The sequence below is a fragment of the Ambystoma mexicanum genome, chromosome 10 (genome assembly GCF_040938575.1).
Source record: "Ambystoma mexicanum isolate Mex_15411 chromosome 10, UKY_AmexF1_1, whole genome shotgun sequence".
In the NCBI taxonomy this organism is placed as follows: Eukaryota; Metazoa; Chordata; class Amphibia; order Caudata; family Ambystomatidae; genus Ambystoma; species Ambystoma mexicanum.
In genome coordinates, this window is record NC_090932.1 from 362,465,901 (window position 1) to 362,492,194 (window position 26,294).

Sequence of the window (26,294 nt, forward strand, 5' to 3'; positions counted from 1 at the left end):
GACACCCGAGCAACAAGAAGAGTGAAAATCTATGTTGAATCAGTTTGCCTCTCTGTTCTCGCTTTCATCAGGCTTGACCCCTTGGGGCCAGCACGACATACTCACTGGTGACTGTCTGCCAGTCAAAAGCAGAGGATACCGCATGTCAGAAAACGTACGAACCCACATCAAAGGTGAGGTCAGCAAGATGCTCGATCTCGGGGTAATAGAGCCCTCTACTAGTCCATGGTCTAGCCCAGTTGTGTTAGTACCAAAGGCCGGATCTAAAGAGCTTAGATTCTGCGTGGATTATAGAGCTCTTAATGCAGTCACCAAAACTGATGCCCACCCTTTGCCAAGAACAGATGAGTTGGTGGATAAACTTGGCGCCGCCAAGTTCCTCAGCACATTTGACTTGACGTCAGGCTATTGGCAGATAGCCCTGACAGACCATGCCAAGGAGAAAACTGCATTTTCTACCCCCATTGGCTTATACCAGTTTAAGGTAATGCCTTTCGGATTAAAGAATGCACCTGCTACGTTTCAACGGATGGTGAACCAGGTTCTGAATGGGATGGAGGACTTCTGCATGGCATACTTGGATGACATCGCAGTGTTTAGCAATTCCTTGAAAGCTTCATCAGCCGTAAGCTGAAGGACCCTGAAACAAGGTGGGCAACAATCGAAAGAGAGTGCTTTGCTATTGTGTGGGCTCTGAAGAAGTTTAGGCCGTACTTGTATGGTTCTACTTTTGTCATTCAGACTGACCACCAACCCTTGAGATGGTTAATGCAAATGAAAGGGGAAAAGCCGAAACTATTGAGATGGTCGATCTGCCTGCAAGGGTTTGATTTCACCATTGAGCACAGGTCAGGATGTCAGCACCAAAATGCTGATGGTCTCTCTAGGATGTATGTCATCGACTAGAGGTATGAGATTCATCCAGGAGTGGATTAAATCCTCCTGTCCCTTAGTCTGGGGGGGGCGAGTGTTAGGGAGAATTCTCTGTTTAGGCTGAATTTCCTAACCTAGTGAGTCCCCCAGCAGCTTTGCTGGATTTCAGGAGTTTGTTTTTTTCCATCCTGCCAAGAGTGAGCCTCTTTTCCTCCCACTCTTGGACATGTATGTGTGTTGTTCCTTTGGATGTCAATGTGTTCTATGGGCTATGGGGTCTTTTACTCCATAGGGTCTCATATGTTTTTCTATGTGTGTTACACCGCACCCTATGTGCCGTAACACTGGGGCGTCCTAACGGACCTCCACCATAGACTCCATACCCGGGGACTGACTACTGTCTCCCTGGGCATGTAAAGTCACCATTGCCTTTACTAGACCTAAATTTACTAACGGAAATAGTACAAACCATCTTATTGTGGACGTGCTAGTAGGGGTAATTCGATTACTCCTGGGTCTGTTACTCGAGGGGGCACTGTCCCGTCCCCCCTCGTCGAGTTTTGGCTGGTGGCAGTGGAAACTACTTGTTATGTTCGACCCCGAACATAACCCTATGGGATTCATCCCGTTGTTGGAGATTGATCCTTTTTCTCGTTAATCTCTAACGTACCACCGGTCTACTTATCTTAAATAAGTTTCTCGGATGGTATTTTCTGCCAGAACATGGTTTGTAAAATGGCGTCTGTGTTCGTCTCTGTGACTCCTAAACCAAAGGTTGAGCCCTTTGTTCCACTTTTGGCGGGCCTCTGTACAGAGACCCTCCAAAGTGGTGCCATTCTGTCTGTGTTACCACAGGGGTGTGGGAGGGGGATTAGGCACCCTGGACCGAGTTGCCTTGCCAACTCTGGTCGCACTCTGGAGTGATTGGCCCAAGTGGTGAGCCTCCCCGCTCACCACTTAGCATTTGTTGATTGACAGCTAGGCTGAATGAATGGGGGTTTTCTGCATAAAAGCAGGGCTTTTGGGACTGGATCTTCAGAAGTCGCCACAGGACCTAAGAATCCGACGAGGGTAACGCTGAGCCGACCTGCAACAACGACACCTCCGGTGGAGCCCTGCTGAACCGACTCACCACTTCCCGACGACAGAGGAGATCTCCCTGCCGGAGAGTCTCTTCCCCTGACTGGTGGGAACAACCAGTCCCCTTTTGCTTTTTCTTCGCCTCAGGACGCGGTGGTCGAATTGCCAGTGCAGAGCACCCCGGCAACCGGATAGCCACTACCCCTGTACCGAGACCAAAAGATGGTGCCTTGTGACAGAGCACTACGCGGCTGGTCTCTTCCCTGGTGGTGCACCGGCCTTCACTTTTCTTCGACGACGAGAACATCTCTACTCTTGGCGAAGACCCGACGTGCATCCACCACCAGGAACAACTGCCTCCGCCGGAGCTGCCCTCCACAACAAGGTACCGTGTCCGCCTGGCTTCCCTTTCGATCGGTTCGAGTGAGGTGTCTTAATCCTCTCCTTTCCGTTGGGTCGCCTCCAAGCTTCCTCACTTATTGTTCTGAACTAGTTCAATCTGCCGATAACAAATTGCTACAAAGACTCGAACGCATTTCCACTAGAGACTTTTGGGACATATCGCCTTGCCTATCTCCGAGTGGACCTGGCCTCTGAACTTTATGATCTATTGTGGTTCTTGCCTTCTTGCCTTGCATTTTACCCGTGAAGTATTGAACTGTGTTGATTTCATAACCTGCCTATTTTTCTCTCCCGTCCTAACTAATATTAGAGTGCCATCTAGGTTGAGGCATACACCTCTGTCTGTAAATAAGTGGTGCTGGTAGAACCTAGACTTGTTGAAACATTGTTAGGGGGTTTGATCATTTCTTCTTCGTAGAGTAATTGTGATTGATTTGTTTGCTGTGATAGTGCCATAGTGTTTTTGATAGATGTTTTGTTATAAATAAATACCTTAATATCTTTACACTGAGCCTCGTTGCGTGTTTGCTTGTCTTACTGCGAAGAATTGCCCTATTTTGTATACTCCACATACTGCTCAACTCTTCTTGAGGGAAGTCTGACTGCTCAGCCACAGCTACCAAGTGAATCTGTGTGGTACAGACTGCTACCAAGTGGGTTCACCGCCAAACGCCTGTAGTCCTAAATCTTTTGCAGTGGTCCCAGAGGGAACTGCACAGGTTTCCGCCTAACAGATACTCACTATTGCCCAGTATCCAGTAAGTGCATTATTGGGAAAAAGTGTTGTGAAGTGTCTGAACTTGCAAAGTGTGATTTTATTTATGTTTTCTTTTCGCCTGTTTGTTTATAGCTGCTGTCAGAAAGCTGACAGTATCCATCCTGTCATGGCAAGCAAGACCCTTATCTCTCAATCCCTTTCCCCCATATTGGTTCAGGAATTTCTGGGTTGTCAGGTTTTCAGTGTTGCAGTTTTTATGGACTGTGAAGTTTAAACCTGGACATGGTAGAAGGATCAGCAATAGTTTATCTTTCAAATATCCCCGATAATGACATGGCCCTTTTGGAAGAATATGTTTAGAGCAGGTGCGTCAGTAGCTGGACACTCTTAGAGGGTAATTCATTGATTTCAATGCAGAGGCAGTGCACGTGAGCAGCGCAGAGATTTATCGTGGGCCAGCGTGCGCCAGCGTGCGCCAGCTGTGTGCGCTAAACAGCATTCTGGAACACAACGTTTTCATGGAATATCAAAGCCGTTTTGAGAGCTGGCGCAGAGAACATCCCGCAGTGTCAGTTACGCCCCCAGGAATGCGCCTTGCGCAAGGATAAGGCATTAAAATCCCCAATGCAGCGCAAAGGGCCGTGCTAACCCTGGATCAGCTAACAGGGCCGCTAGACTGCAATCGCGCATGCGGGGAACATGTATTACTGGGGTGCGCTGGAAATATCACACGCGATAGGCCTTGGGTGAGTGGGGTACGTGTATTTGTGGGGTGCGCGGGAAGTTTCACACGTGATAGGGCTTGTGCGAGCAGGGTACATGTATTTCTGGGGTGCTCGGGAAGTGTCACACACGATAGGGCTTGTGCAAGCGGGGTATGTGTATTTTGGGGGTGTGCGGGAAGTTTCACATGCGATAGGCCATGGGTGAGCGGGGTACGAGTATTTCTGGGGTGCGCGGGAATTTTCACACGTGATAAGGCTTGTGCGAGCGGGGTACGTGTATTTCTGGGGTGCGTGGGAAGTTTCACACACGATAGTGCTTGTGCGAGCGGCGTACGTGTATTTTGGGGGTGCGCAGGAAGTTTCACACGCGATAGGCCTTGGGCGAGCGGAGTACGTGTATTTGTGGGGTGCGCGTAAGTTTCACACACGATAGGGCTTGTGCGAGCGGGGTACGTGTATTTCTGGAGTGTGCGGGAAGTTTCACACACAATGGGCCTTGGGTGAGCGGGGTACGTGTATTTCTGGGGTGCGCGGGAAGTTTCACACGCAATAGCCCATGGGCGAGCGGGGTACATGTATTTCTGGGGTGTGCCGGAAGTTTCACACGCGATAGGCCTTGGGCAAGCGGGGTATGTGCATTTCTGTGGTGCGTGGGAAGTTTCACAGGTGATAGGCCTTGGGCGAGCAGGGTATGTGTATTTCGGTGGTGCGTGGGGAAGTTTATATGTGTTTTCACTGCCACGGGAGGGGTACGTGTACTCCTGGTGTGCCCCAACACGAATTGTCAGTGTGTGTCCTCCCAGGTATGCCCTCTCACCCCTCCCCAGGCCCTGCAGGCAGCCCACAACACAGGGGACTACCCTGCATCCCTGGCCATGCCTCGCAGGCAGCCCATCCACCCTGCCCATGCCCCCTAGCGACCGCACATGTCACCATGCACAAGTGAGCACCAACACATGTCCCCCTGCACCCCCACCCACCCAGCAGTGACAGGCACCTGCCAGCAGGCCCCGACTCATTTCTCCACACCCACTCACCCACCCAGCAGTGACAGTCACCTACCAGCAGGCCCCGACTCATGTCCCCCTGCACCCCCACCCACCCAGCAGTGACAGGCACCTGCCAGCAGGCCCCGACTCATGTCCCCCTGCACCCCCACCCACCCAGCAGTGACAGGCACCTGCCAGCAGGCCCCGACTCATGTCCCCCTGCACCCCCACCCACCCAGTAGTGACAGTCACCTGCCAGCAGGCCCCGACTCATGTCCCCCTGCACCCCACCCACCCAGCAGTGACAGGCACCTGCCAGCAGGCCCTGACTCATGTCCCCATGCACCCCCACCCACCCAGCAGTGACAGTTACCTGCCAGCAGGCCCCGACTCATGTCCCCCTGCACTCCCACCCACCCAGCAGTGACAGTCACCTGCCAGCAGGCCCTGACTCATGTCCCCCTGCACCCCCCCCACCCAGCAGTGACAGTCACCTGCCAGCAGGCCCTGACTCATGTCCCCCTGCACCCTCACCCACCCAGCAGTGACAGGCACCTGCCAGCAGGCCCCAACTCATGTCCCCCTGCACCTCCATCCACCCAGCAGTGACAGTCACCTGTCAGCAGGCCCCGACTCATGTCCCCCTGCACCCCCACTGACCCAGCAGTGATAGGCACCTGGAGCAGGCCCCGACTCATGTCCCCCCAACACCTCATGACGATCCACAATCATGGGCCTTATGGCCACCCAAATCACACCCCATGCCACTCCAGTCCAAACACACAACCAGGTATGACATCCACCCCACAATGAAATCCCCATCACGTGATACATCCCAAATGGCAAGTATGCACATCAATATATTTCCGTCACACCCACACAATGGGTGCATGTGATTGAGAAACCACACATTGTGACATGCATGAAACCAAAGAGGGAATACCACACATTGAAGTAGGAAATAAAAATGTATTAAACGCAAAAGCAAGGGAATGAAATGAAACACACAAAAATGGAACTAAATAATGAAAAGCTGCATGTCCAAAATATAAACCAAAAATGCATGATAGTAAAATCCAAAGCAATCCAAAAGCATGTGTCCAAAGTGTCAGTCCGGCAAAACAAATCCAAAGTGAAAAAACAATAAAAAACCATTGATTCATGGAAAAAATAATGAGAAGCCAAATCCATTGTCGAATTATTTACAAAGTACATATTCAGGGTCCATGTGCCCAATCATTGAAATGAAACCTATAAAAAAAAACCTACCTAACGAAGAACTATATACAAAAATGTGGGGCATTGTTCAAGCTCCCCCAACAGAAATAAAAACAGAAAGGAAACCTAACACTAACTAGCTATACACAATGGCTCACACTGTGATGTCCCGGGCCAGGGCATCATCGAACTCCATGTCAATGTGCTGGACGCGGGCCTCTGCCCTGGCCCCGAGGTCTTGCAGCGATAACGCCATGTCCACCTCCAACTCCCTGCGAGTTGCCTCGAGGCACTCAGCCCGCCTCAATGCCTGGCGCATGGAGAACTACGCCCTGACCATGGTGAGCCGTGCCTCTTCCACCCGCCGCCACTCCGCATCTATCCGCTGGCCCAACCGCCGCCACATGGAAGACACCACTCCCATTCCAGGGTCCTCCTGCCCTCCGGCCGATGCCTGCCCCTCTGATGTTGATGGCCCCGAGCCATCATCACTCCCACCTTGAGCCTGCTGCTGCTGTCCATGTGCCCTGGCTGATGATGCCGGCACATCCTCCATCTGCTGGTCTCCAGTTGGTGGGGTGTCTGCCCCTGCTGGACCTCCGACTCCCGACTGTGGAAGGGAGGGGAGCTCCACCAAGCTGGCTGCATTGGTCGGGCCAGGTCCACAGGGGGCATGACTGGGTAGGGAGAACGACTGGCACATAGTCTCCACAGAGAAGGAGAGGGCCGCCAGAGTGGTCGACACATGTGGGAACCCTCCGACCAGGGCCCCTCCCAACTATGCCACGTTGCCACGCAGCTCTTCGTGATGGCGTGCGTGGTCCACCCAGGAAGCATGTATGTGATCACGAATGACACGCGTGCGAAACGCGACACCAATCAGGACAGAACCCATATGGTCAGGGGTCTCCTCGTCCGCAGGTAGTGGAGTGCCAGATGACGTGGGCCTCCCCCCTACCTGCGGATGGGCCTGAGACAGGGCATCCCTGCTGGTGCATGGTTGTGCAGTCACATGGTCAGGGACAGTGACATGCACAGGCCCCTCTGTGGCGACCTGTGCTGCCTCCTGCCCCTGTCCCTGGACTGCACCACTTGCACCAGTGGTACTACCCCCACCAGGCCCCATGTGCGGCTCAGTAGCGGCCTCCTCCTTCGCTGTGGAGACCACCAACCTGGATGTCTCTGCACTGTCTTCTGCCATTGCAAGCCCCTGTGGGGGCTCACCCAGCCCTTCTGCTACAGCCGTAGTGGCAGATGCGGCACCAGTCCCCTCACTCCCGAAAGATGGCAATTCCTGGGAGGGTGCTGGGCTTTGCGTCTCCGCCCTCTTGTTCACTCGACGCTGCGTAGAGGGAGACATTGAACACAAGCATCAGGGTACTCTACAATAGTCCCCTAGACAAGAATCAATAATACATGAGTGGCACTGGCAAACGTCACTTTCATCCTGTCCGTCCACAACACATCGGTCAATGCAGGCAACACACATGCAGAAACAGGCACAGCGCATGCAATCAACATCAGCATCCATGTACAAGGCATGACAGAAATGTTGGCTTCAAACTCACATGCATCATGGCTCATACTGATCCCATGCACACACATCACCGGAGGGTCATGCATCAGGGCTTGTACACCCCAGACACAGTGGATACAAGGATGACTAGTCTGCATAAGTGAATCAACACATCATCACGGAAATGTGTCATGCATCCATGGCGTTTCAGAGTCACACACACGCTTCTCAGCCACACAGACATGCACACCATACATGTACATGAGAGCAACACCCATCTATCACACCCCATCCATGTCCAAGAACAGAGACAGGCATGCATTCATGTGTGCATAACGCATGCTGCGCCCCATGTTGCATTGGAACACATGCACCATCCATGAGGTACACGCATGACTGGTCTCACATGCATTACTATGATGTCCCTGCGCACACACATCCATACATGGCCTATGTCACACATACAGGCAAGTAGCTGACTACCAGCACACTGCAACATGCCATGTTTCACACAGCAATGCATGCCCACTTACCACTTGACTCCAGACGGGCCTGCATCCTGAGGATCTGGTGGTGAAGCACTGGGCAAATGCGCTCCAGGACCCTGATCTGCCTCTAAGAGGCGCCAGGCCTTCTTGAGGGTTCTGGACTTGTAGTCCTCCCAGCGCATCTGGACGTGTTTGATGTCACGGGGTGCCACCCTCTCCGTGTTGATGGCACCCACTATGTCCGTCCAGATCCTCCTCCGTCCTTCCTTGTCGGCGCACGATGGTGTGAAGAGGGCATCATAATGCCCCAGAACTTGCTCCACAAGGATACCAACTTCCTTATCGCTGAAGCTGGTAGCCCTCTGCCTCTCTGGCTGGGGGTCGCCAGTGGTCTTGGATGGCGTTTGCCCCGACATGGCGACCCCCGAGGCAGGTGTGGGTGGGCAACTGGGTCCTGGGGCTGGGCTGTGGAGCGATGGTATCCCAGTCGGGAGTCTTCTGTTCCAGCAGGGGTGGACACAGCAACTGGACCCCTGCAGATGGCTGACGTGCAGGCACCAAATAGCAGGGCACGTGGGCAGCAGGCAGGCAGGCAGCAGCAGATGGGAGCATGCTCGGGGCTCTGGAGGGCAGGAAAATGGCCTTTTGGGCAGGAGCGTGGTCTTCCGTGTGTTGTTGCGCGGCCAGCTTGATATGGAGTGATTTGGCATGTGAAAAAACTGCACGTCAGCATGTAATTCGAGGAAAGGCCCTTAGCGCATAAGCGCGTCTGTGACGTAATGCGCACGGACGTTTCCCTCAACACGGGTGCATAGTGAATCAGCATGCGTAAAAAATATACGTCAGCGTGCAATTGGAGGAAAAGGCCTTAGCGCGTACGCGCGTAAGTGAAATTGCACGTGTGGGCTGGCTCAAAAGGCACGCGTATGATGCCATTTTCTCATATGTGCTTTTTGTGGAGAGCGAGTGTGTGATTCTTGTACTTCTTGATGGTTCACACACGATTACTTCACAACGGTTCGAGTTCGTACTCCCTGTTTACTCAGACAGCGTTCATTCTTCTTTTGGCGGGGGTGTTGCCAACGTGCACATGCGCGTCTTTTTCACGTTCCTTTTCCAGGCAGACGGTAAGTTGCGCACGTATTTTCCCACTGTGCTTTCCCCCGTGTGTCGCGTACCCCTTCAGAGGTCATTGTAGGCTGCGTGTATCACGCGTACACTTATTTTTGTGTTTCTGGGTGCCACAGCGTAGTGCGGGTTCATTTTTCCACGCACGTGGTCTACCAGGGGTTGCGTGCATGTTTAATATTGTTTTCGGGGTGCCTGTGCATTGCGTGACCTTTCATCATCCCCCAGGGGTCACAGACATCCTTGCTAGAGAACTAGGGTACAAATTCCATCTAGTACCCTACCCCTTCCACCCCAATTGCCCAGGACAATTGTTTACTGCAACTCCCATACATACAACAACATCAGTGCCATGGTTGGGAGGCGACCAAGCAATAAGGGAGGCAAAGGTGTCCTAGCTCAAAGAGGTGGGCACGGTAGGGGACGTGGCCAGGATGAGAAGGGTGGCCCAAGAGGCCAGTGTGTGGAGGACCAATCAGGGCCACCTATGCCCCCACCTGCACCCCAATGGTTGGGGGAAATGTAGCTGACACCATCCCAGCTCAGCCCTTCCGTGTGACCAAGTCTAAGCCACGTGTGTCAGTGAAAGTTGCTGTCACCAGGCCACGTGGATCTGGGGCAGCAATGTCATCTGCTGCCCCAAGTAGCCAGGGTGAGGAGGCTGCAGGGCCAGCTGCAGCTCAATCCACCCCAGCTCTGAGTCTCCCAGCCGGGTCAGTGTCGGTCCAAGTCCATCACACCGAGGTTGGTCCTGTCAACATCACCCTGCAGCCAATGCCTGCAGTGAGACCTTTGGTCATTGTGCCTTTGGAAACTTCCAGTGCCCAGTCCACTTGCGCTTCTGCCCCTACCAACCAGAGTAGCGTAAGCCACTCAGGATCCGCACCACCTTCCAAGAAGAAGAAGGGTGCTCTTGCACTACAGGCTGGGACCCCAGACACGGCTACACACTCCGGCACGTCAAGGAAGCCTAGTTTCAATGACGCCGAACTAGATGCACTTGTGGCCTATGTGTTGGCACATAGCCGCGAAAGGTGGTGACTGCAGGGTGCTCAACGTAGGGCCCACTGACAGACCATCACGACCCGCATTAGTTTCCTTGGATTCGTGAAGCGCACAGCTGATGATTGCTCTAAGCGGTGGAATGACCTGAAACCCAGAGCAAAGAACAAGCTGGCTTCCAATCATGCCTCTACTCTGGTGACTGGCGGTGGGTCTCCACCAGAGGACGACCAACTCACTGAACATGAGTCTGTCGCTGGAGACTTCATCACAGAGGATCAGATCCGAGGCGTGGGAGACCTACCAGATCTTGAAGCATTCTCCGCTGAGTGCTCATGCATGTGTGTGCAATCCATGCGTATGTTGCTTGGGTGATGTGTTCTGATTGAGTGCCAGGTGAGGCTGTGTAGTCATGACTGGTATGGGTCGCCCATGTGGTCCCTCCAAACCATTCCCTGGCCTTGGGTTTGGGTATGACATTATCCCTTCTGACCACAGTTGCCAATTTGCACCAGATTACTGCAGTTGCCCTTCAACTGTCATCTTGCAACAACATTGTTCAAAATGTTTTCCTGTTCATTCAGCCTGATTGTTTCAATCCTTGCCATTTTTACCACGCATTGTTTTGCTGTACTGCCACAAATATAACATACTTCTGTCATAGATTAAACCCCACAATGGCCCACATGTATTACCTTGTTATAGGAATGATTTAACCATTCAGGCTGATTGAGTAATGGCCTGCACACAATCATTTCTGGACCCTGTTTGAATGTTGAACATGACTGTTGTCTTCTGTCATGTTGAAGTGACCAACCATTGATGTATCCTTCTGCCTGCCATCACTGCATCATTGAACACTGGATTTGTTGCAGTGTGTGGCACTTGCATGTTTTGTCACACTATTTTGCATGTTTTATCTCATGATGTCCATCTCACATGGATGGGTGACAGTACTTATTTCCTACCATATGGCTGTACTTGTCAAATGTGCCATGGCTATGCTACGTGCCATCTGTGTGCTGGCATGTGTCATGTATGTGTATTGGACATGCCACTCACAGGCTATTGTGTGATGCCAGTGCTATCCAGCATGCAGCGCATGTGTTGCTTTTCCATCTTGGAGTCCTCAGTGTCTGCTTTTTGCCTCCCCTTCCAACTTATTGACAGTGCATGCATGCCAGGGTTATTGTCATGTGGGATATGTGTAATTTATTTACTGGATCTTTCATGTTTTTGCAGGTGATGAGGCACTTGATGCTGTTGAGGAGGAGGAGATGGTGCAGACCCAGGAGGAATCACAGCCACAACCGGGCACCACTGGAGGACGTGGGGTGGTGGTGGGTGAAAACCCATTTGTCCGATAGACTATGCTGTCCATGAGTGTCTCTGGGTACACCTCGGCAGACCTCTATGGGTCTATCAGGTGCTGAATCGGACATTGAGACATATGTGCCGTCGCAGGTGAGTGTTTCTGGCAGGGATGCTATTCTGTCCAACCCACCTGCACCAGGGGTAGACCCCTCTATGGGAATTTCAGTGATTAGAAAGTCTGTCTATGGCGGTTAGGGACGCAGGGTCACACTCCACAATATTTGCTCCTGTTCCTGGGCCAGCAGATCAAAGGAGGAATGCAGTCCTGCAGCCTCAGGCAGTGCCAGCACAGCAAGGTGCAGATCGCCTTGCCCCAAACAGGTGTGGTGCCCGCCAACGTGGTGGCCGTGCTCCACCAGGCAATACTGTGTGGGAGAACTCCATGTACAATATAGCAGCATAACAGGGGGCATCGTGTGAAATGATGGCTCAGGCAATGGATAGGGTGGCCACTTCCATTCTCCCCCCTGAAAGGCAGATGGAGCTCCAGCTGCAGGCAGCAGGCTCCATTTGCCACTCACAGAGGGAGGACATGTTGGCGTCCAACAGGGACTGACTGGCTGGACTGGAGACTATGCGCACAGCCATATCTGCAGAGTCCCAGGCACACAGGGAAGCCCTGAGGTTAGAAAACAGGTCCCTCAGAGATACTCTGGGTGAACTTGATGTTTCCTGAAATGTTAGGTCAGAACAGCAGCTGGAGCAGCTCACACGTTCACTCTCAGCTGAGCTCCAGGCAACCCATGTGGAGATCTGGGCATCACACAAGGCCATGCAGGCAGAAATGCGTGCTACCCATGAGGAGCTACATGGGGATCTCCGTACCATCATCCTGCAGAACCAAACCTTCCAGACCCGCATACTTGCTGCCATGGAGGACCATACCAGGGCTTTGCGTGGGCTGCCTCCCATATCACGGCCACCTCCTGATGTCGCAGCAGAGGGTGATGACAGCGACGGCAATTCTCCCCTGTAGCGTAGCCGTGCAGGCCATGAGCCCATGGGGTAATTTTTTTCTCAACATCCACGCATGTGGGTGTTGGGGTGCACCCTGTACCTCATCCCTCATGGGTGCCCCCCCCCGGTCCACACATGGCCATTTTTGATTTTTATTTTTTTTAAATATTTTTTTTTACAGTGTGTTGCTCCCGTGGGCATCCACTGTGTATTCCAGCTGGGCACATGCAGGATTGTCCTGCCTTTAAGTTAGATGCTTGGGTTCCTGACACACACACCCCCCCTGCTTCCCCTTTCCATGGGCTTGCAAAGGGTGTGACCAAGTGACAGTAACTTACATAGTGACATTGGACTCCCATGCGTTGTGTGGGCAGTCTGTAGTCAAAACTGTGTGTACATCCCTAGTGGGGATTGTTTTTGGATTCTACACTGCATGGTGTATTGATATATGCTTGTGCATCCATGTCTTTCTCCTTATATACAAGTAGTTTCTTCATGTCTTCACAAGCCTGTCTCCTTAGCAGATGCAGTTCATGTTGTATGCAGTACACTGACACATTTGCCTGACAGCAACACTCTGCAGTTGGAAGGGGTCGATGTGCTGCCTTAGTCAGATTGTGAGACTTGCACTACTTTAATTTTATACTGTCATATATTGCCACTGTTACATCCTGTGCTGCTGTTTTGTGTTGCTGGTAAGTATTTGTTCATGTGTGCTTTTTTTAATTGGTTACTGGGAGCATATTGTCTGTGGCCTGTTTCCATTTGGGACAGTGCACTTTGTGACACTTGTGTCATGTGTTATGCATTCATTTGGTTGCTTTCACATTGAATGCCATTCCATGGTGTGTTGGGTAGCTGAGATGGGGAGGGGTCGGTGACATGCCACTATTTTTATGTGGTATTTTGCAAGGGGGTAGTCACTCATGCTGCATGAATGTGTGGCTTTTTGTGACACAGCATTGGGTGTCTTTAAGTAGGTAGGGATGCACACATTGTAACACTTCCAGGTGACCAATCTCAGGCTGGTATGGTTGTGACAGTTGACTGTCCCTTTTGTCATCATCATTGATTGTCAGCTGGTATGTGCCAGGGCTGTGTGCACTCCGCAGGGGTGGGATTTTAGGTGAAATAATTTGCCACTACCTGGTTACGGGCTGCCTCACCACGTGCCCTTTCACCTCACATGCGCAGCTGCCGTGCATGTGGTTGGGGATGTGGGGGCACCACCATGTCCACCGGCACGCCCCGGCAGGTTGCAACGTTGTGCAGGACACATGCTGCCACTATGATCCTGTACACTACTGGGGCGCATATAGCAGTTGCCCACCAGAGCGGTCAAGAGAGCGAAAGTGTGACTTGAGCACTCCGAATGTGCGTTCCACTATGCCCCGGATTGCAATATGGGCTGTGTTGTATCTTAGCTCGGATGGTGTGGTGGGGTTCCGAATTGGCGTCATCATGTATGTGCTCAGAGGGTAGGCACTGTCCCCTTGGGAGGTGATGATGGCTATCATTAGTTGGGTTTTCACATTACTCAGTATCTGACATGCATGCATCTGCAGAGGCATTTATACTCACCAATCAGCCATTTGTCGCCATGCCGCCCAGCTTTCAGGTCCCGGTTTAGGGGTGACATTCTGAAAATGAAACTATCATGGCTTGACCCTGGATAGTTGGCAGATACTGAAGTGATGATTCCCTTTGCATCACATACTACCTGCTCGTTGATTGAATGCCAGTGCTTGCGGTTTCGATATATGTGCTCAGTGGCCCTGGGAGGACGTAGAGCCACATAGGTGAAATCAATGGCACCTAGCACTTTGGGGAAGTGTGCCACCCTGTAAAAGTCCTGGACCGCGGCCTGCCTTTCTGCAGGTGTTCTGGGCATGTATATGTGCCTGCAGACTGAGGGGCTTGCAGTCATGATGGCCAACACCTGGTGTAGGCAGCGTGACTGTGTGGCCTGTGACACCCCTCCCACTATGGCACTTGTCTGCTGAAATGAACCAGTAGCCAAGAAGTGCATTACATTGTGCATCTTTTCCAAGGGGCTCAGTGCTTGCTAGCACACGGTGGGTGATGTGAGGTCATCCTCCCACTCACTCACCAGGTCGAGGATTATGTGTGGTGGAAACCTGTACCTCCCATAGACCTGGTCATCAGGCATCCCAAAAAGGCTGGTCCTGGGTAAAAAAAATGCGGGGCCTGGCTATCCTCCTCCTCCTGCGGTGTCCCACGACCACTGCTGCGAGAAACGCTATATTCATCGCAGCGTCTGAGCTTGTTTGTTGTTTGCGCGCACTTTTATGCTGTGCAGGCCGCTTACGCCTGCTTCCTGCTGGCGTACGTGTTTCCGGATTATCGCATCTTTTTTGGTGCACGCCTTTCCCCTGTTCGATTCCATGAATACGTGTTGCTGGCGCGTGTGTGGGCATTGCGAGCATTTACCTCCTGTACTTCCCCCGTAACGCCCACATTTTCATGCGTTGTTCCCCATTCCGCGTGTTACGCCCCCATGTTACGCCCCCTTTTGTTGTGTGCGCTGTGCTATGTGCGCTTTCCCTGTGCGCGAAGCGCACGCCATTTAATGACGTGTGCGCCCATTTGCGCCACCCACGATTTTAGCGCACATTCCAGGATTTACACACGCACTGAATTCCATTAATCGATGTGCGCGGCTTTGGCACGCATGCGCTGCGATTTTCACACTTGCGCTGCGATTTTCACACTTGTGCTGCGATTTTCACACTTGCACTCCCCTTTTCGGCGCACATTTATTCCATGAATCAGCCCCTTATTGTTTCTGAGAAGGACTGTAGCAAAATCCATTCGAAGAAGAGAATCCTTAGAAAGAAAAGTGCCAGTTTAAAAACAAATGAATGAGCTGTGGCCTGTGCACATCATCTGAAAAATGACACATGTGAGGAAATGTGCAATGTTTGAAGCCCATCTATAATCAGACTAAAATATTCTGCAGTACCAAATCTGTAATATATGTAATCAGTTGCAGTTGTAATCTCTGGTACATATGAAGTACAAAGTTGGAAGTCAAGGTCAGAATTTTGCAGCACCTTAGAGCAATTAAAAACATTGATCCCACTTATCCTCTAGCAAAACATTTTGCTGATATACATGGAGGAGATATTCAGTCCCTCAAGTTCTTCGGTATAGATCATGTACAGCCACATGTAAGAGGGGTAAACAGGGAGCGCAAATTGCGACAATTGGAAAGTCGATATATAATTGACTACAACACCAAATCTCCAGGTGGACACAATAAAGACGAAGAATTGTATACATTTATAGGGGAGTAACATGACCATCACAATGTATCAGAATGACTTAACAGCTCGGGATTGGAATTGGAGAGAGAAAATAAATGTCATGACGGACCCCGAAAAAGAGATAAGAACTGAACAGTAGGGTCAAGCAAAAAGTAGCTAATAATAGACAAAAACTTAGTATACTCACTGAATAAGCTTTTTCAATGTGTGACTTTTTACGTGTGATTTCAAATATGTTTAATACAGTTTTAAAATTAGTTCACTTTTGCACATTTAAATATCCGGGTTTTAGCACATTTGTATAATATGTTTTTATTGACACCTTGCAATTCATCAAAGTATAAAAGAACAAAGCTTAGATAGGGGCAAAGCCAAGCAAAGCAATTTATGATACCGTAGGATATTAGAATGCATTTAAGTATGTTGGGACACTAGTCCGGCCAATAGATAGAAATTATATGCAATTAGAGAACACATTATATCTGATTAGATTAAATATATCGGTGTAGACACAACCAACTAGTAAATAACAAGGTACAAGATAATGCATGTGTTCAACTAATGTATTTGAAGGCACTAGGCACTTTACTGTACGATGCACTGAACTTTAACCACAGATAAATACAGCATATTTGCACATGGTATTATAAATATTCAGTTAGTAATATATCGCAAGGCACAAATACAATGTAGTATATGTAGTACATGATAGTAAAAATATCAAATATTTCATTCTAAATAAGCCTTGCATATTGAAAGCATAGGAGTTAACACTGTTGAATGCACTAGGCACTTTACTATATGATGTACTGAACTCTAACCTCAGGTAAATACAGCATATTTGCACATGGTATTATATAATATCCAGTTAGTAGTAATTTGATAGGCACAAAAATAAGGTATCTGTGCATGATAGTAGAAATATCAAATATTTCAATTGAAATAATCCCTGCATACCAAAAGCATAAGCGTCAACACCGCTTTTAAAGATCACTTGATCTCTATTAATGTATCAACAGATACAATGTAGACTTCCAAGCTCTAGTCACTTTATTTATTTTATATATTTGAGTAACGCATGAAAATTTAATTTCAGGTGAATGCATCAAATCTGCATATGTCATCTAGAATTCCAAGCACTTTGGGGGCCATTACGAGGTTGGAGGCAGCCATGGTGCGATTAGCACCATGGCTACCCCCATACCTCATACCGGGTACGGGTTCCCTGAATGGGGAAATACTGGGCCATTCCAACCTTGGAGTACCCGGTATTTCCCCATTCAGGGAACATATTCCCATTCCCATTCGAGCCCCCATAAGGCTCGATGGGAATGGGGACCAATGCTAACAACGGGCCCGTTAATAACGGGCCCATTGTTAGCATGCTGGTCCTTTAGCGGGTCCCGCTAAGGGCGCCTGGTAAAACCAGGCGCCCTTAGCGGGACCCGCTAAAGGACCTCGAATGCGGCGAAAAGGGGCTAACGGCACCAGCACCATTACCGGCGCCATTAACTCCTTACTCCTTACCTCCAACCTCGTAATGGCCACCTTTATCTATGTATTGAGAAAAGAGTCATCCAATATGGCCGCCATTTAAAGGCGAACAACAAAGGAAGAAGTGTAGGTCTAGTGGTTCCAACACAGGAAAGAGGCTGAATATAAACAGGAAATGAAATATAAACAATTGCTAACATGATGTCAGTTACAATCCGACGAAGCCCAGTTGGAGGTGAAACGCGTTATTGTGATTTTATTCACGGGTGTGCTCTTGGCTGTCCACACCAAAGAATAAAGGACGTTTTATAATGGAGAAAGCGCAGCAGTGTGGTGTACTTTTTGGAATGAAAGATGGAGGAGTGCCGCTGTGAGCTGCTGTCTTGCAGTTCGTTTTTTGCCTTTTAAATGCCAAAAGTAACTAATAATCCCAAGAAAACAAGGGCTACGAGTTACTAGAAAGTTTTAGCCCACTTTTTAAAATGAAAAGGAGTCCAATCTGAGATAAAAAAGCACAGCATTTATAATGACAGTAAAATAGAATTGGCCCGACATTTTGCGCTGATGTTTGTTGTTATTTTGTTTACAGGATGGATTAAGAACAAGTATTTTGAATCCTACAAAAGTTGAAAATGTGGAACTTTAATAGAAATTTGATTATGAAGAAAAAGTTATAATGTGGTTCTGTTATAAGGTGACAATTGCAACATGGAAAATAACATGACTTTTTAAGGTTGCTTAAGGGAACTAGAAACTTTTGGGAATAGAAGGCAAAGTGACATGTTTTGACACCCCCCTTCTGTCTAATAAGAGACAGGACATAGGACTGTTTTACCATTAAAGAAATGAAACTCAAGGCTTTGGGAGCTAAACCATACATTTTATGACTTTGCTTGGATTCTAATTCTCAGGAAGTCAAGCCTGCAAAATAAAAACATATGGTGCCCATTTACAACTGACCTCTGTCTCTGTGTTTGGGCTTAAACTCTTAAATATACATTGAATTTACTCTGAACAGTCGTCTGTAGTGGTCCTAGCTCATCTAATCTGCTATCACAATCAGCCAGGCCTTGCCTCAAGAAAGGTATTTAACACCTTTTGGAATTGGAGGTCTGCCTCAAAGGGGAATCCAAGTCTTGGGAACACCCAAAGAGGTGCGACTGCAGGCAATAAAAAACCCTGCCACCTTCAGTTTATCCAGAATAGGGCTGCAAACGTTATCCTTGGCCTCAGGCCCAGTAACCTCATCTCTCAAGCCCTAACATCTCTCCAGTGGCTCCTGGGTGCTGCAAGGATCAAATTCAGATCCCTCTACATCATCCACAAGGCTGTCTGGGTCTGGGGGCCATGCTATCTACAACTAGTTCTCACAAAATACTCTCCTTTACAATCCTCTGGCATCAACTCTCTACATGTCAAGCACTTCTCAAAACAGCAAGCTGGTGGCCGATCTCTTTCCTCGGCTGGCTACCTTTTTCTGGAACAGCCTCCCCCTTCCTCGCCATCTTGAGCTGGATACCATCAAATTCTGGAAGCTCCTCAAGACTTTTCTTTTTGCCTCCTCCTTCCCCCTCTCCCTCCCTTACATAACACAACAGTCACTGAGATTGGTAGCAAGGGCCGTCATGTATCCCTCTGGGTCCTGCTCCCCCACCCAATCACCTCCAGTCTCCACCCACTCCCAGCACGTGCCTTTGGGCGCCCACTGGCCTGTGCTGTCTCACAGACCTGCACTTATTATTGGCAGTTGACCACTCTTACCAAGTGATCTCTGCCAGCCACTTGAAAACTGCTTGCAACTGACTTCCCAGCACTTCCTCAGTGGAACACCTAGCACTTACCCCCTTCCCTCGTCCCCTCTCGCTCTCTGCACTTGCACATTCTGAATGCTCACAAGGCCTAGTAGTTGTGTCTCTTTCTTTCTCTTCATTGTTAGTATATTTGCCTTTCGTTCCCATGTTCCCTCCCTGCTGCCCTGTGGGCAATTTGAAACACAATTTACTTGATTTATAAGCACCTTACAAATGCACAATAAAATAAAAATAAATAAGTACAAAGAATATTTGCTGTGGTGACCGAGCATTCACAGGAGTAAACACATTTCCCAACTCTTAGCTGGAAGAAACTCACAACAGATGTTCTATATCTAGACATAGAAATGTGAGTTGCCATGTAGTATTTTGTCTATTGAAAAATAAATGTACCATGTTAATTACATCAGATTCATTTTTCTTTTGATAACTTTTAAACGTAGAAAGCTATTTTTTTTTAAATCAGCTTGGAAGGGCCTATTAGATGGTCATAAAACATGTATTTTTAAGCTTCAGTATGCAAATTAGGCAAATGTGGGTAGATGTGCACAGAAATGCTGCACGCTAATTAGTTGCATATCCTAAAGTTCATGCAGGCGAGCCTGTTATTCTGAGATGGAAAAACAATTTGTGTATAAAAGTATCGGAGCAAAAAAGACAAACTGTATAACTCATCCAACCAAAATCATGTCGCGGTCAGAGTAGCATTGTTTAATCAGTTGAAGTGTGAGAAATCTCATTAACCGATTAGTGATATAATCATGTGTGAAATATGCTGTGTTAGAAAGTTACAAATGTTTAATGCAGAAATCTCCAAGATGACATCACATCAAATGGGAAGGGAACTGGCTTTAGCAGTTACTCTCACCAGACTGCCCCTTTATCAACCCCTTAACTACTGGGCTATTATGCATGTCTATGCAAATAGGACAAGCATACTCATCTTCAGCACTTAAGAGGTTAATATGCCCAATGACCACGGATGGACTGACATCTTTTATCTACTTGTGGTGTCCCCCAGGGATCTAACCTCTCTCCCTGGCTTTTCAACCAGCATCTGGCACTTCTCGCCCACCGCATCGCCGCTCTCTGCCCCAACTTTCAGTGCTATGCGGATGATACCCAGCTCATTTGCAGGCTACCCTCGGCCTCCTCTTCTCCTTCCCTCATCTCTGTCTGTCTTTCTGCTATCCAGGAATGGTGTGCCGCCAACGACCTCTGCCTTAATGCCAGTGAGACTGAGATCCTACTTATCGGCACACCCACTCACACTACCAGCTACACCTCCTCAGAGGTATCCTTCCTTTTCTCTCCTTCCCCCAGAAGCTCACTGTCTCTAGAGCCCTGGTTCTCTCGAAGCTGGACTACTGTAACAGCCTCTATCTAAATCTGCCTGCCTCTACTCTCCGTCCTTTGCAACTCAACCAGAACAGGACTGCGAGACTTGTCCTTGGCCTCACTACACTGGCTCCCAGTGACTGCGAGGATCAAGTTCAAAACCCTCTGCATTGTCCACAAGGCCTTCTGGGGCCTTGGGCCAAAATACCTTCAACTCTCTCTTCCTAAATATCTTCCTTCTCGAGCTCTTCGCTCATCCGCCTCCAACTCCCTCACGGTCAGCCGCTTCTCCAAACAACGAGTTGGGGACATATCTCTCTCCTCTGCAGGTGCCTCCCTCTGGAACAGCCTTCCTGCCTCCCTGAAACTTGAGGAGAACCATCTCTGGTTCCGGAAGCACCTCAAAACCTTCCTCTTTGCCTCCGCTTTCTCTCCCCCTCTCCCCTGCTAAAATCACTGAACCTGCACTGAATCTGCAGCTGGGCCACTTACCGTTCTCGGTCCTTGGCCCAGCCACTCTCCCCTGCACTGCCTCCCTGGCAACCCCTGCACTGCGGGACTGTGTCTGTATCCCTACAGCCCCCCTTCCCAGCACTTGTCTGCACTTACCTCGCACTTGCCACTAGCTGGCCCTTGTTATTTATCCTGTATGCTATTAACCCTGTACTGCACTTTGCCCTCTCCCTTTCCCCCTTGCACGTTTCCCTTCCCCTCTACCCTTGCACTTGCGCGATCTGAATCACACCTGGCCTAGTAGGATAGTTGTCTGTCTCCCCTTGTTCCCCCCCGCCTCGTCGCGCCTTGAAACACTTGCGTTACAAATGCCATAACATATCATATCATTCAGAGAGATGTCACATTTGGGACACTGTCCCATCACATACATTGACCAATTAGATTAGAGGAATGGTACCCAACTTTATGGGGTGTGGTTTCTGCTCTATAAATGTTGAAACCCATAGATTCTGGACAGGCACTTGCTCACTCACTGATGGAGAGGGAGAAGGCGAGAAAAGAGTATTGATAACAACAGAAAGGAGAATGGAGCCTTCACTTTGGGGCCCATTTTATGGATTACGAGCAGAGCACTATAAGAGTGGCCTACCTGGAGTTTGACACATGCCCTCTTCAGTGGAAGAGACAACAAACAGGTCCTAGTACATAAAGAGGGAGACCAGGCTGTGGAGGGAAGCTAACAGAATCTTGCTGACCGTTGCCCACCTATTCCTAGAGGGGAAAAATTGGGCCACCTGTCTGTGAGACAGCCAAAATAAACTCACATGTAAGTATATTATAAAGGGGAAATATCCCTTGAGGGAGAAATACTCGAATGAGTAATATATTAAACCCCAGCCCCTTTCAAGTACTGAGGGGCAGGAGTAAATAAATTGAATGCATATCCTGTGAAATAAGTGAACATTTCTGAAGCGCATATGCTTCTGGAATTATAGATTTGATTAAATAGATCATATGGTGTGTGTATTTGGAGATTCCTTAACTCCATTTCTGTGTAAAGTACAAGCACAGAAGATCAAAGGACATCTCATTGAGGTAATTTCCTGGTTACATCACCAAGCAGAGTTCTGTTATTGGTGCTGAAATCCATTCATGAACAGCAGGAAAGGGTTATTTACTGCCATCTATTTTTCTGGCTTGTAAGTTGCCCATTGAAAATGAAAATGTACTCTTTTGCACATTAACACAATAGAAACACCACAGTAGATAATTTAGCAAGCATACACTTTCCTTTTGTAAGTGATTCACATGCAGAAATGTTAAGTAGCTTCTTATTTCAATTGAGTTTTCTAAAACGCTGTTTGAAAGAGACCTGTCTATTGAGTAGGAGGGAGGTATGTTTTCAATAAAGAGGAATTAGTGACATTTAGATAGACAGGGGCATTTTGATTTCATTTGATTTTTAACAAATGAAAGCCTTATCCTGGACCCTCATGTATTTTTCAATCCATGTGTGCCCAGGGTAAACAAAACATATATGGGGATGTGTGTGTTTAGAAACGTCTATGCAAGTAAATGTAGCATAGAAAAGTGATGCAGCCAGTGTATTGATAAGTGTTCATATTAGTACCATTTGACATTGGAGGTTCGTAGATGGATAATTTATGGATATTTAAGTTGATCAATTTACATTAATTATATTAATAAATAGACCTTTTGTGTAACCCTGTATGTTTCAAGTTCCAAAAGAGGAAGATGGCTATTGTGAATAAAAATTATTAAAGTTGCGGTCACTGGTTCATGAAAAGAACTGTATTAAAAAAATAAAATATGTGTATGCCAGTTTTGGTGTATGTGGAAAATTTCCCTGAATTGGATGTCACCCAATTAAAGCAACATACAAGGTGGATTCAAGTGAATACATTTTTGGCCATTTTATGTCTATAGCAAACATTTTGGGTGGTTTGAACTTTCATTCACATTTTTTGCGTTTTCTATGGATTGGCCAGTATTATGTGAGGTCAGGAGATGGAAGGGAACAAAGATTGCAAACGATGTGCAATGCAAGTAAATGTGCCATTTGCTATAACACTTGAAATGTGTTTGCAAGGTAAAGGCTCTAGTGACAGTGGCAGTGCTTTGTAGAAATATGGAATTTGCAATGAAAAGGGTGCCAAGCCTTCTCATATGTTGCTTGTTACTCACAGGATGCCAGAGAACGTATGCTTATGCAGATGTTTTTTCTTGGAATATAAAGTGTTAGGCTCTTTTGCTGGACTTTAGGACTTCTTATTTTGTCCTGGAGAGAGTGAGACCTTTTTCCCACTCTCTCGTGTATTTTTCTTTGATTTGAACACTGTGTTTCTTTTGGTTTTAGAGTCTGACAAACTCCATAGGCATCATCATTTTACATTGTGACACACAGCACCTTCAGTGCAGAGGCACAGGGAAGTCTTTCAGATTTCCCAAAGGTTTAAATACCTTCTCTTGGTTAAACTACTGTTTCTAAGAACAGTAAAATGAAATTGACTTTAATTACCTTTTGTAATTTGTAGACCCAGCACACACTATCTTACATAGACTGCTGGAGGGGTTACTTAGTATCCCATCTCTCTACTTTCTCTGGTAACATTTTTATGTTACTCTTTTTCCAATTAATGGCTGGTGGCAGTGGTTTACTTTTTCCTACCATTATGTATTTTAACCGCAGGCTGCAATTGCAGCTGCAGTACAGCACCAATGGGTGCCCATTTTGTTAAAATGACACTGGTCTTCTTTTTTCACCATTTCTTGTTGGAAAGGTCCTACTTGAAATTTACTCTGTGCAACAAACCAGGTTTGGTCCCTTTGTTTGTTTTGTATTTGGCAGTTTCACTGGTGAAGCCCGCCTTTTGCACTAGCGTGACTGGCAGGGCAGGAAGCAAGGGAGGTTCCCGAAACTCCTGGTGCTTTGTCTCCTTGGTTACAGGAATGCATTGAATGGTGATTTGCTTACTTGCTATCCTTGGAGGACAGCCAGCCTGCTTTGTGAGTGACAGCGAGGCTGCGAATGAATAGTAGAAACCTGCATAAAAGGAGAAGGGGGTCATTCCGAGGTTGGAGGTAAGGGATTACCGGCACCTGTAAGGGCACCGATGGCGGTAATCCCTTACCTCCGTATTCCGAGTTCCCTTTGCGGGTCCCTCTTTACCTCCTGCTTTTAGCAGGAGTAAATTACGGGACCCGCAAAGTGACCTTGGAGTAAATTACGGCACCGTGATTTACGGTGCCGTAATTACCTCCTTCTCCATTCCCATTGAGCCCTATGGGGGCAGAAATGGGGATGGGGAAGGGCTATGGTGAATGGGGAATTACCGGTCCATCCAACCTTGGAATGGACCGGAAATTACTCCATTCACCATGCCGGTATTCCATGGAGTAAATAGCTCCATGGTTGCCAACCATGGAGCTATTTACTCCATGGTGTAATCCTAACTCGGAATGAGGGCCGAAGTCTTTTAGACAGAAGGCAGAGTCAACCACCGGATGAATGAATCCGAAAAAGAACTTGAAAGAGAAGCTAGCTGCAACTTCTGGACTGTTGGTTTGCCCGGTGAAGCCCTGCTGCAGTGCTGAAGCTCTGAATTTGCCTTGACTAGAGAAGCCCTGTAAAGGACGACTTCTCCCCTTGGGTTGGTGGGACCAATGGTCCCCAAGATGAACTCTTCTGGAAATGTTCTCGAAGCTGGCTGTACTTCCATTGCTGCTGCAGTAACCGAGTGCCAGGGACATGAACATCAGAATCGAGTGCATCATTTTGAAGTCGGACCCGAGCTCCAGGAAGTCCCTCCAGACTTCCTCGAAGCAGGACTAACCAAGCCTGAGCCACCTTAACAGAGTGCTGAGCCCCAGAAGCAAGGAAAGCCTACAAGGTATCCGAGAACCACGGTGGTGCTATTCGCGAGAGGCTGAAACTGTGAAGTGCTGCTGATCTGAACTTTGCCTGTTGCTGCCGCTGACCTTCAAACCATAGGGCAGGAGTCCCCAGAGGTCCTCCCTCTTGTCCTCACGACTGAGGCCCAGGAACAACAGGATCTGCCATACTACAACAGGAACAGAAGCCAGCTAGAACCAATTTCTTCAGACCTAATATACTGTGAACTAAGGGGTACTAACCTCCTGCTGTGTAGTTTGCTAGCTCTCAGTTGAGACTTGCATTTACTGCCATTTGTAGAGTTGCTTGCAGATCTGCCTTGTCACGCCTCCCAGGTTGTGGCCCACCAGTGATTTCTTTTTCAACAAAAACTCTCTATAACATTGTGCAAGACTTTTTACTTACCTTCAAGAAGAACTTCAGCTCCCGCAGACTTTGCTCAATTGGCATTGGCTGTCCTGGCTCCCTGATAGACCAAATACCCTTGCAACTGGGAGCACACCTATGTTAATATAATATTTAGAAGAAAATACAAGAACGTTAGGGGGGTGCAAGGGAGAATAACAACCCTGACACTTGGTGGTATACAACAGTTTCAACAGTTCAAACAATTATACTCATTTATTGAATATAAGTTGAGCAATGAGTATAATTGTTTCTAGCTTATAATATATTTCTACACAAATTGCTCATTTGGAGACAGATATTTTTTGAGGACATTTTACATTGTTTCATTTGAATATTGTTGTTGATAAAAAATTGCTGTTGAAATTTATAAAAAGTTACACTGCACAAGTAACATAATACAAACTAAGAATCTTTATTGAACTTTACTAGTATTTGGTTGTTTTTTGCAACACATATAGGGTGTGCGAGAGACGGGAGTATTCCACAAGACTGTGGACATCTACAGTTTTCTACTGGCTCCCTGATAGACTCTTCTAACCTCTGACTAACCTCTAAGGGAAACGTGTACCTTAGCATCGGAGAGCGAAACAAGTTTTCAAGAGGCACGAAAAGCAAAAGAACAGGCTCAAGGGTGTACGAAAGCAAGAAGTGAATGTGCAAAAGGTACAGTGAAGAGAAAGTGAACACAAGAGAAGGTGACAGGGGTACAGTAAGTCGAGAGAAGCGAAAAACAAAGAATGTGCAGGTTTGCATAGCAAAGTGAGAGGCGCCAAAGTTCAGGGTGGTCCTGCTCGGAAGGAGCCAAGAACCTAGCATTTTCGACAGTCTCTGATGTTACCCCATGAGAAAGTTGTGTGTGAAAGGAACTGTAAATAAAATAAGGGCACATCTTGACAAGTTGAATTTTGTGTTTGGAACTGAACCTGTATTTTGAACTGAAAGGGCATGAGCTTGGGGAAGGTAACCCTAAGAGGCCTAACAAAGGTGAATCCTTATTTGGCAGAACAAGGAGGCATAGGCTTGGGGAAGGGTACTCTGGAAAGCCTGGAAGAAAAAATATTTTTGTTTTGTCTGAAACTTGGAAGGATTGAAGCTTGGGGAAGGGAATCCCCAGGAA